Genomic DNA, 13,224 nt, shown 5'->3' with positions numbered 1-13,224 from the left:
TCTTTACTCAGAGAGTAGTAAGGGCGTGGAATGCCCTGCCTGCAAAAGTTGTAGACTCGCCAACTTTAAGGGCATTTAAATGGTCATTGGATAAACATATGGATGATAATGGAATAGTTTAGGTTAGATGAGCTTCGGATTGGTCTTACAGGTCGGTGCAACATCGAGGGCTGAAGGGCCTGTACTGCGCTGTAATGTTCTATGTTCTATATTCTATGTCTTATGGTCTTATGGCCCAGTGGTATATATCTCAGGCTGTAGAGAGAGGCAAGACTGGAGATTGCTGGGGCTTTGCTCAAGATCTTTGTATTTTCAATAGTCGTTGAGAGATTCCGATGACCACCATGTGGCTACTGTTGTTCCTCTGCTCAAGAAAAGATCATAGAATCCCTGCAGTGTGGAAACAGGCCATTTGGCCCAACAAGTCCACACTGCCCCTCCAAAGAGCATCCCACCCAGACTCATTCCCCTACCCCTGCATTTTCCCATGTCTAAGCCACCTAACCTAAACATCCCTGGGCACTATGGGCAATTTAGCACGGCCAATCCACCTAACCTGCACATCTTTGGTCTGTGGGAGGAAACCCACGCAGACACAGGGAGAATGTGCAAATCCACACAGACAGTTGCCCAAGGCTGGAATTGAACCTGGGTTCCTGGCACTGTGAGGCAGCAGTGCTAACCACTGAGCCACTATGAAATAGGGATAATCCAGGAAACTACAGACTGGTAAGTCTCACATCAGTGGTTGGAAAGCTTTTGAAGAGAATTCTTAGGGAGATGATTTTTGCGCATATAGGAATGCATAGCCTAATCAGGGACAGGCAACATGGCATTGTGCAGGGCCGGTCAAGTCTTACTAACTTGATTGAATTTTTTGAGGAGGTGACAAAGGTAAGTAATGAGGGTGGAGCAGTAAATGTGGTCTACATTGATTTTAGTAAGGTATTCAACAAGATCCCTCATGGTCGGCTATTCCGGAAGATTAAGATGATGGGATCTGTGGTGACTCGGCTGCATGGATTCAGAATTGGCTTGGCCATAGCAGACAGAGGGTTGTGGTGGAAGGATGTTTTCCTGGCTTGAGATCTGTGACTAGTGATGTTCCACAGGGATCTGTACCGGGACTTCTGTTGTTTGTGATGCTTAGAAATTACTTGGATGAAAATGTAGGTGGGTGGATTAGTAAGTTTGCAGATGACACAAAGATCAGTGGAGTTGTGGATGGTGTGGAAAGTTGTCAAAAGATAGATATAGATCAGTTGCAGATACGGGCGGAGTAATTGTAGATGGAATTTAATATGGTTAAGTGTGAGGTGCAGCACTTTGGGAGACCAAATGTTAAGGAAAAGTATCGTTAATGGCAGAACCCTGAACATCATTGATGTACAGAGGGATCTTGAGGTTCAAGTCCTAAAAGTAGCCACTCAAATAGATAGGGTGGTAAAGGAGGCATATCACATGCTTGCCTTTACTGGTCAGGGAATTGAGTACAACAGGATGTCATGTTGCAGCTTTATAAGACTTTGGTTAGACCACACTTACATTCAGTTCTGGTCAACAAATGGCTTTGGAGAGGGTGCAGAAGAGGTTTACCAGGATGCTGCCTGGATTAGTGGGTAGGAGCTATAAGTAGCAGCTAGAAAAACAAGGGTTGTTTTCTCTGGAGCAGCAGCGTCTGAGGGGAGACTTGGTAGAATTAAATAAAATTATATAAAATTATGAGAGGCATAGTTAGGGTTGATGGTCAGAATATTTATCCCAGAGTTGAAAAGTTTGATGGGGACACGTAAGGAATAAATTTCCAAGGCTATGGCACAGAGTCAGGGAATGGATCAGAGAGCCAGTATGAACTCAATGCACCAAATGACCTCCCTCTTACCATAAAGACTCATGACCAGAGCATCCAAAAATGAATAGATTTAATTTCAACTGAGTCCTGCCTCCGGAAGAAAACTGGGCAATTGAAAGAACAATGTCTTGCTGTCTGTGTTCTACAGTTTCTTCCTGGCGGAACGCCTTGTAGGCCAAAGAAAGGGGAATGTGACTTGCCGGAGTTCTGCACAGGTTTCTCTGCAAATTGTCCTAATAATGTGTACATGAAAGATGGCTACAAATGCAGCAAAGGAGATTTATTCTGCTATGGGGGTGTCTGTCAGTCTGCGGATAAACAGTGCCAGGAGATCTGGGGACCTGGTGAGTATAGATGACCAGTATATTCCATACTGTCTCAATGCAAATACTTGCTGTGATAAGCTTTGTCACGTGTATGATGGATGTCTGAGCTTTAAAGCACAGCCTTTTCCTAAATCCTTGCCCCTGACTTTATGGCAGAGTCTGATGGAGTGTTAGTGCATGGGATAAAACTTAAACTTGAAGAAAACCAGTTACTTTTCCTGCAGTAGTTGTGAGCTGTGACTTTGAAGTGATTAATGAGAGACATGTTCCAAGTGAACTTGTTGTTCTGCAATTATAAACCAGTGGAAGCTTCCAGAGAAACACAACTGAACACCACGGGGCTTGGCTCAGCCAAGACAGTCATCTCAACATTGGAATTCGGAAGCAATCAACTGCTGAACTATTTTCCCCATTTTGTTTTCTGTCTATGTGTGTTAAGGGCATTTATAAGACAATTAGAATTTTACTTAGCAGAGTTATATACCAATGGTTTCTGTTTGTTTATTTGTAGTTTTGCCAAATTACTTATAATAAATAATTCTTGTTTTGTAAATCCCTGGCATGCACTTTCTATCAACCTTGATCTGAAAGTCAAGTAAATTGAAGTACTGTGCATGCTTTAAAAAAAGTGAAGACCTTGTATCACTGCAGGAATAGCAGAACTTGATTTACAGTGCTCCACACTCAGTGGGTCATAATACCTTAATGCATTCATTTGACAAACTGTTTAGAACACTCCAGCTTTGTCAAACCAGTCACCATCATCTTAGCATGACATCCCTGCTTTTGTAGGCAATACCTCACCAAATGAAGTAGAACATTATTTTTTCTGTTTCTTGTTCTTCCATGGAATGTAGGCACATTGGAAAAATAAAAAAATTGCGGCCAATTCCCAACTACCCTTGAACTGATTCTCTCCCTGGCCTGTTTCAAATAGTAGTTAAAGGTTAACCTCCTCTCTCGGTCTCGAGTCACATGTGGCTCCTACCAGGTAAGGATGGTAGATTGCCTTCTCTAGACAACGTTCATGATCCAGTTAGGTTTTTATGACAATTCATAATGGATACATTGTCCCACTATACTGGCATTTTTTTCACAACAAATTCTTTTTAATTCAAATTTCACCATCTTCCATGGAGGTATGTAAACCCATACCCAAGAATTTTAGATAACAAGGTACAGAGCTGGATGAATACAGCAGGCCAAGCAGCATCAGAGGAGCAGGAAAACTGACGTTTTGGGCCTAGACCCTACTTCAGAAATGGGGGAGGGGAAGGGGGTTCTGAAATAAATAGGGAGAGAGGGGGAGGCGGATAGAAGATGGATAGAGGAGAAGATAGGTGGAGAGGAGACAGACAGGTCAAAGAGGCGGGAATGGAGCCAGTAAAGGTGAGTGTAGGTGGGCCTGTCTACATGAAAGATCACTGATATTACTACTATGCCATCACCTACCTATATGCTTTCTTTACCACCTCATCTACCTGTCGTGCCACTTTTAACATGCGCTCCAAGGTTTTTCACTTCCTCAAACGTTCTCGATACCATCATGTTTATGTGGGGTTCCTATGCATCTGCTATCCTTCTAGACAGAAGTGGACAATGGTTGGAAGGTGCTGTCTGAGGATCTTTGGTGAATTTCTGCAGTGCATCTTGTAAATAGTACACACTGCTGCTACTGAGCATCGTCGGTGGAGGGAGTTGATGCTTGTGGATGTGGTGCCAATCAAGCAGCTGCTTTGTCCTGGATGGTGCCAAGCTTCTTGAGTGTTGTTGGGGCTGCACTCATCCAGGCAAGTGGGGAGTATTCCATCACACTCCTGACTTGTACCTTGTAGATGGTGGGCAGGCTTTGAGGAGTCAGGAGGTGAGTTACTCGCTGCAGTATTCCCAGCTTCTCGCCTGCTCTTGTAGCTACTGTGTTTATATGGCTTGTCCAGTTGAGTTTTTGGTCAATGGTAACCCCAGGATGTTGCTATTGAGGTACTCCGTGATGGTAATGTCATTGAATGTCAAGGGGTGGTCCTCTCCTCAAGGACTGTGGGGTGGTCAGTCTAACTGAAACTGTCACTGATAGATACATCTGCAGCTGGCAGATCGGTAAGGATGTGGTCAAGTACGTTTTTCCCTCTTGTTGGTTCCCTCACCACCTGCCGCAGACCCAGTCTAGCAGCTACATCCTTTAGGACCCGACCAGCTCGATCAGTAGTACTGCTACCGAGCCACTCTTGGTGGTGGGCACTGAAATCCCTCATCCAGAGTACATTCTACTTAGAGAGGCAATGGCCTAGTGGTATTATCATGGGACAGTTAATCCAGAGATCCAGATCATGTCCTAGGGATCTGGGTTCGAGTCCTGCCATAGCAGCTGGCGGATTTTGAATTCAATAAAATACCTGAAATTAAGAGTCTTATGATGACAGTGAATTGATTCAGGAAAATTCCATCTGGTTCACTAATGTCCTTTCGGGAAGGAAACTGCCATCCTTACCTGGTCTGGCCTACATGTGACGCCAGACCCACAGCAATGTGGTTGACTCTTAACTGCCCTCTGGGCAATTAGGGACAGACAATAAATGCTGCCTAGCCAGTGACACCCTCATCCTGTGAATGATTAAAAAAAATTACACTCTCGTAGGCCTTGATGCTGTAGAAAGTGAATCTGATTTGATTTGATTTATTATTGTCACATGTAGTTAGTTGGAGTGAAGTTTCATTTTGTATGCATTACAAGCAGATCATACCATACAAAGTGCATTAGGACAAAAGAACAGAGGAAAGAATACAATGTTGTGGCTGCAGAGAAGGTGCACAGAGCAAGATCAACATTAAATTTAAAATTTGACAGGTCCATTCAGAGCTCTGATAACAGCGGACAGGAAGCTGTTCTTGAATCTGTTGGTATGTGTGTTTAAGTTTTTGTATCTTCTGCTGTCAGAAGGGTGGGAGAGGTTTTATAGAATAGAATCCCTACACGAACAAAGCAGGCCATTTGGCCCATCGAGTCCACACCAACCCTCTGGCAAACATTCCACCCAGATCCACCCTCCTACCCTCTTCCTGTATACCTGCATTTTTCATGGCTAATCCACCAGCCTGCACATCCCTGAACACTATGGGCAATTTAGCATGGCCAATCCAGCTAACCTGCACATCTTTGGACTGCGGGAGGAAACCCACATAGACATGGGGAGAATGTGCAAACTCAACACAAACAGTTGCCGAAGGGTGGAATCGAACCCGGGTCCTTGGTGCTGTAAGGCAGCAGTGCTAACCACTGTAGTCTTTGATAATGTATTGATGGAGTCAATAGATGGAAGGCCGGTTTTTTATTTCTTTATTCATTCACGGGATGAGGGTGTCGCTGACCAGGCAGCATTTATTGCCCATCCCTAATTGCCCAGAGGGCAGTTCAGAGTCAACCCCATTGCTGTGGGTCTGGTATCACATGTAGTCCAGACCAGGTAAAGGACATTAGTGAACGAGACGGGTTTTTCCCAACAATGGTTAATGGATTCATGGTCATCATTAGTTTCTTAATTCCAGATATTTATCGAATTCAAATTTCACCATCTGCCGTGGTGGGGTTTGAACACACGTCCTCAGAATGTTATCCGGATCTCTAGATTAACAGTCCAGCAATAATACCACTAGGCCATTGCCTCCCCTATGATGTGGGTGTGTTCACAACTCCGTTGTTTCTTTCGGTCTTTGGAACAGCAATTGCCAGACCACTGTATGATGCATCCTGACAGAATGCTTTCTATGGTGCATCTTTAAAAAATGGTAAGAGTCTTTCTGGACATGCTGATTTTCCTTAGCCTCTTGAGGAAGTAAACAAATTGCTATGCCTTCTTGACCACGGCGTCAATGTGGGTGGACCAGGACAGATTGTTGGTGATCATCACTCCCAGGAATTTGAAGCTGTCAACAATCTCCAGCTCAGCACCACTGATGTAGACAGGGGTATGCCCTCCACCTTACTTCCTGTAACCAATTACCAGCTCTTCGTTTTGCTGACATTGAGGAAGAGATTACTAACTTCACACCATGCTACTAAGCACTCAATCTCTTTCCTGTATTCTCTCTCATCATTGTTTGAGATCTAGCCTACGACTGTGAGCAAACTTGTAGATGGAATCTGGACAGAATTTGGCCACTTGGTTATGAGTGTACAAGGAGTATACATGAGACTCTAGTGTGTACAAGAAAATTTTCTTATTCAGTATGAGGATGTACATACTAGTACATCAAGTGATCATAATTCTAATGAGTTTTGAAATAGTTATGGAAAAGGAAAGAACTTGATCAAAAAGTTAAAGTTTTAAATTGGAGGAAGGTCAATTTTGATGGTACTAGGCAAGAACTTTCCTTAGCTGATCAGGAGCAGATATTCACATGTAAACGCACAGCTAGAAAGTGGGAATGTTTCAAATATGAGAAGAATACGGAAGTCAGAGAACTTGGGGAAATAAGTAGTGATGTCTTGAAAAGTGTCCATATTACAGTGTAGGAAGTGCTGGGCATCTTAAAATGCATAAAGGTGGATAAATCCCTGGGACCTGATCAGGTGTATCCCAGAACTTTGTGGGAAGCTCGGGAAGTGATTTCTGGGTCCCTTGCTGAGATATTTGTAACATCAAAAAGCCGAAAGACTGGAAATTGGCTAACGTGCTGCCATTATTTAAGAAAGGTGATAAAGAAAAGCCAAGGAACTATAAACCAATGAGCTAGACATCAGAAGTGGGTAAATTGTTAGAAGGGATTCTGAGGGCCAGGATTTACATGGATTTGGAAAGGCATGGAATGATTAGGGATAGTCAACATGGCTTTGTGTGTGGGAAATCATGTCTCACTAATTTGATTGAGTTTTTTTTAAGAAATGATGAAGAAGATTGATGAAGGCAGAATGGTAGACATTGTCTATATGGATTTCAGCAAAGCATTCGATGAAGTTCCGCATGGTATACTGGTATGCAAGGTTAGTTCACATGGAATCCAGGAAGAACTAGCCATTTGAATACAAAATTGGACTGAAAGTAGGAGACAGGGTGGTGGGGGACTGTTGCTTTTTGGACTGGAGGCCTGCGACCAGCCGTGTGCCGCAAGGGTTAGTGCTGGGTCCACTTCTTTTTGTCATTTATATAAATGATTTGGATGTGAATATATGAGGTATGGTTCGTAAGTTTGCAGTTGAGACCAAATTGGTGGTGAAGTGAACAATGAAGAAGGTTACCTCAGAATACAACAGGGCTTTGATCAGATGGGCAAATAAGCTGAGGAGTGGCAGATGGAGTTCAGGGGATGAGGGCATTGCTGACCAGCAGCATTTATTGCCCATCCCTTTTTGCCCAGAGGGCAGTTTAGAGTCAACCACATTGCTGCGGGTCTAGAGTCACATGTAGGCCAGACCAGGTCATATAGTCATAGAGTCCTACAGCACAGAGACAGGCCCTTTGGCCCAAACTGGTCCACGTTGAGCAAAATGTCCATACCCACTAACCTCATTTCCCTGCACTTGGCCCACATCCTTCTAAACCTTTTCTATCCCTGTATTTGTCCAAATGCCTCTTAAATGTTGTTGATGTACCCGCCTCAACCACTTCTGCTGGCAGCTTATTCCATATGTGTACTATCCTCTATGTAAAAATGTTGCCCCTCAGGTTCCCAAGTATTCTTTCCCCTCTTACCTTAAACTGATGCCCTCTAGTCCTCCATTCCCAAACCCTGGGAAAAAGACAAGGACAAAGAACAAAGAAAATTACAGCACAGGAACAGGTCCTTCGGCCCTCCAAACCTGCATCGACATTCTGCCCATCAAAACTAAAACCCTCTACCCTTCCGGGGACCATATCCCTCTATTCCCATCCTATTAATAGATTTGTCAAGATGCCCTTTAAAAGTCACTATAGTATCTGCTTCCACTACCTCCCCCAGCAGCGAGTTCCAGGCACCCACCACCCTCTGTGTAAAAAACCTCATATATCATCTTTAAACCTTGCCCCTCACACCTTAAACCCACGGCCCCTGGTAACTGACTCTTCCACCCTGGGAAAAAGCTTCTGACTGTCCACTCTGCCCATGTTAGACAGAGGATCTGGATTGGCGCAGGCTTGGAGGGCCAAAGGGCCTGTTCCTGTGTTGTAATTTTCTTTCTTTGTTCAATGCCCTTCATAACCTTTTAGACCTCTATCAGGGCGCCCATCAATCTCCGTCGTTCCAGTGAGAACAACCCAAGTTTCTCCAACCTCATAGCTAATGCCCACCATACCAGGCAACATCCTGGTAAATCTTTTCTGTACCCTCTCCAAAGCCACCACATCCTTCTGGTTATGTGGCGATCAGAATTGAATAAAATATTCCAAATACAGCCTAACTAAGGTTCTATAAAGCTGCAACATTACCTGCCAATTTTTAAACTCAGTGCCCCGGCTGATGAAGGCAAGCATGCCGTATGCCTTGTTGACTACCGTTTCCACCTGCTTTGCCACTTTCAGTGACCTGTGTACCTGTACACCCAGATACCTCGGCTTATCAGTACTCTTAAGGGTGCTGCCATTTACTGTATATTTTCCATCTGGATTAGACCTTCCACAACGTACTACCTCACATTTTTCGGGATTAAACTCCATCTGCCATCTCTCTGCTCAAGTCACCAACCGATCTATATCCAGCTGTATCCTTTGACGGTCCTCATCAATATCTGCAATTTCACCAACCTTTGTGTCATCAGTAAACTTACTAATCAAACCAGTTACATTTTCCTCCAAATCATTTATATATATATTACAAATAGCAAAGGTCCCAACACTGATCCCTGAGGAACGCCACTAGTCACAGCCCTCCATTCAGAAACGCATCCTTCCCCTGCTACCCTCTGTCTTCTATGACCGAGCCAGTCTTTGTTATCCATCTTGCAAGCTCACCTCTGACCCCATGCGACTTTACCTTCTGTATCGGCCTGCCACGAGGGACCTTGTCAAAGGGACACCATTCACCCTATCCATGCCTCTCATGATCTTATACACTTCTATAAGATCCCCGACAAAGTCTCCTACGTTCTAAGTCCTAGTTTATCCAATCTTTCCCTGTAACTCAGTCCCTTCAGTTCTGGCAACATCCTTGTAAATTTCTTCTGCACTCTTTCCAGTTTAATAACATCCTTCCTAAAGCAGGGTGACCAAAACTGAACACAATACTCCAAGTGCGGCCTCACCAACGTCATGTACAACTGCATCATAACTTCCCAACTTCTCTACTCAGTGCCCTGACTGATGAAGGACTGTGTGCCAAAAGCCTTCTCCACTGCCCTGTCTACCTGTGACTCCACTTTCAGAGAACCGTGCACCTGAACTCCATGATCCCTCTGTTCCACTACACTCCTTAAGGCCCTATCATTCACCATGAAATCCTACCTGGATTTGACTTTCCAAAATGCAATAGCTTGGGTATATCCCGTCTGGCCCACAGTACTTATCTCATCCTCACGTTTTTCAAAATTTTATGCACATCCTCCTTCCTAACATCGACCTGTTTGAGCATACCTGCCTGTTTATGCTGTCCTCACAAACGTCAAGGTCCCGCTCACTCGTGAATACTGAGGTAAAGTATTCATTAAGGACCTCCCCCTACCTCCTCCGACTCCGTGCACAAGTTCCCTCCACTATCCGTGATCAGCCCTACCCTCACTCTGGCCATCTTCTTGTTCCTCACATAAGTATTGAACCAAGGCTGTAATGAGGTCAGGAGCTGAGTGGCCCTGGCGGAAAACTAAACTGGGCGTCACTGAGCAGGTTATTACTGAGCAGGTACTGCTTGATAGCACTGTTGGTGACACCTTCCATCACTTTACTGATGATTGAGAAGAGACTGATGGGGCGGTAATTGGCCGGGTTGGATTTATCCTGCTTTTTGTGTACAGGATATACTTGGGCAATTTTCCACATTGCCGGGTAGACACCAGTGTTGTAACTGTACTAGAACAGCTTGGGGTTTTCCTTAATCCTACCCACCAATGCATTTTCATGCCCCCTTCTAGCTCTCCTAAGTCCGTTCTTCAGTTCCTTCTTGGCTACCTTGTAGCCCTCTAGAGCCCTGTCTGATCCTTGCTTCCTCAACCTTAAGTTAGCTTCCTTCTTCCTCTTGACGAGATGTTCCACATGTCTTGTCATCTAAGGTTCCTTCACCTTAGCATCATTTCCTTGTCTCAGTGGGACAAACCTATCCAATAGTCGTAGCAATTGCTCCCTAAACAAACTCCACATTTCTGTCGTGCATTTCCCTGAGAACATCTGATTCCAATTTATGCTCCACAGTTCCTGCCTAATAGCATTGTAATTCCCCCTCCCCCAATTAAATACCTTCCCATACTGTCTGCTCCTATCCCTCTCCTTGACAATAGTAAAGGTCAGTGAGTTGTGATCACTATCACCGAAATGTTCTCCCACCGAGAGATCTGACACCTGACCTGGTTCATTGCCAAGCAACAAATCCAATATGGTCTCCCCTCTAGTCACCCGATCTACATATTGAGTCAGGAGTCCTTCCTGGACACACCTGACAAAATCTGCTCCATCCAAACTATTTGCACTTAGGAGGTTCCAGTCTATCCCAGGGAAGTCGAAGTCACCCATGACAACAATCCTATTACATTTGCACCTTTCCAAAATCTGTCTCCCAATCTGTCCCTCAATGTCTGTGTTGCTATTGGGGGCGTCTATAGAAAACTCCCAACAAAGTGACTGCTCCTTTCCTGTTTCTGACTTCCACCCATACCGACTCAGTGGAGTAACCCTCCTCCACGACCTCCCTTTCTGCAGCTGTGATACCATCCCTGATTAGCAATGCCACTCCCCCATCTCTTTTACCTCCCTCCCTATTTCTTTTGAAACATCTAAACCCCAGAACATCCAACAGCCATTCCTGCCCCTGTGGTATCCAAGTCTCCGTAATGGCCACAATATCGTAGCTCCAGGTACTGATCCATGCTCTAAGTTCATCACCCTTATTCCTGACACTTCTTGCGTTAAAATAGACACACTTCAACCTGTCGTACTGACTGCAACTTTGCCCTATTAGCTGCTTATCCTTCCTCACAGACTCTCTGCATGCTGTATCTGCCTGTATACCAGCTATCCCATTCTCTGATCTGTAGCTCCGGTTCCCATTCCCCTGCCAAACTAGTTTAAATGGTGGCTCAGTGGTTAGCACTGCTTTCAGCTTCCATCCTAACTCCCTATATTCACTTTTCAGGTCCTCATCCCTTTTCCTAGTTATGTATTGGTACCAATGTGTATCACAACTTCTGGCTGCTCACCGACCCCTTAAGACATCCCTGACCCTGGCACCCAGGAGGCAACATACCACCCGGGAGTCTCGCTTGGTACCACAGAATCTCCTGTCTGTTCCCCTAACCGTTGAATCTCCTATCGCTATTGCTGTCCTATTCTTCCCCCTTTCCCTTCTGAGCCACAGACCCAGGCTCAGTGCCAGAGACCTGGCCGATATGGCTTTCCCATGGAAGGTCAACCCCCCGACCCCCAACAGTATTCAAAATGGTATATTTATTTTTGAGGGGAACAGCCACAGGGGATCCCTGCACTGTCTCTCTATTCCCTTTCCCTCTCCTGACGGTCACCCAGCTACCTTTATCCTGTAACTTTGGTGTGACTACCTCCCTATAACTCCTCTCTATCGGAACTGGAGTTAGGTGGACTTCTTGCAGGTAAAGTCAGAAGTGACACTAGTAGTGACCCTTACCTCCCACATCCTGCAAGAGGAGCATGCAACTGCCCTCGCTTCCATCCCCTCTGCTCTCAATTGCCAAAAGAGACAAAGAAAAAGAAAGGAAGCTTACCTAACCGACTCTCCACACAGTCCTTTTTTTTTGGTAGAGGAGGAGGATGGGTGGGAGACCCTACACGTGTAGAGTTTTTGGTTTAGCCACTGCCCAAAGATATTAGTTCACTTCCTGGGTGCCCCCAGCTCGCGGTCTCACCTCTCCTGCCGCTGTGCTGTACATCTCTCTGACTCTATGATTTCACAGGTTATCAAGTGAATGTTAAGAATTCCCAGGGCAACTCCCTCCCGACTGTGCTGCCACCTCTGATGGGTCTGTCCTACCAGTGGGACAGGACATATCCAGGGATGGTGATGGTGGTGTCTGGGACATTGTCTATAAGATATGATTCCATGAGTAGGACTATATCAGGCTGTTCTGAGGAAGGGTCACCTATCCGAAACGTTAACTCTGATTTTTTCTTCAGAAATGCTGCCAAACCTGCTGAGCTTTTCCAGCAACTTCTGTTCTTGTTTCTGATTTACAGCATCTGCAATTCTTTAGGTTTTAATATCAGGCTGTTGCTTGTCTGAGACAAAACTCTCCCAATTTTGGCACTAACTCCCAGATATTAGTTAGGAGGTCTTTGCAGGTACACAGGGCTGTTTTGCCATTGTTATTTCTAGTGCTCATGTCGTCTTAGTTGAGACTTTTTTTGATAGGTTTACTATGCTCTTTCATGAAGGCATTTAAGAGTCAACATTGTTAGAGTAAATGTAGGCCAGATTAGGTCAGAATGGTAGATTTCCTATCCTGAAAGACATTAGTGAACGAGATGGGTTTTACCAATAATCAGCAACTGTTTCATGGTTATCATTAGACTCTTAACTTGAGAAATTATTGAAGTCAAATCCCACCATCTGCCTCAATGGAATTTGAGCTCGGATATTTGTTTCTTCTTCTTTATTCATTCATGGGATGAGTGTGTCGCTGACTAGGCAGCATTTATTGTCCATCCCTAGTTGCCTAAAGGGCAGTTATGAGTCACCACCTTGCTGTGGGTCTAGAGTCACATGTAGGCCAGACCAGGTAAGGATGACAGTTTCCTTCTCCAAAGGACATTTGTGAACCAGATGGGTTTTTCCGACGATCAGCAATTGATTCATGGTCATCATTAGACTCTTAATTCCAGGTATTTATTGAATTCAATTTGCACCAGCTGCCATGGTGGGATTCAAACCCGGTCCCCAGAACATTACCTGGGTCTCTTG

Source organism: Rhincodon typus, chromosome 1, assembly GCF_021869965.1.
Source record: "Rhincodon typus isolate 14 chromosome 1, sRhiTyp1.1, whole genome shotgun sequence".
Classification (NCBI taxonomy): Eukaryota; Metazoa; Chordata; class Chondrichthyes; order Orectolobiformes; family Rhincodontidae; genus Rhincodon; species Rhincodon typus.
This window is presented reverse-complemented; position numbering follows the sequence as displayed.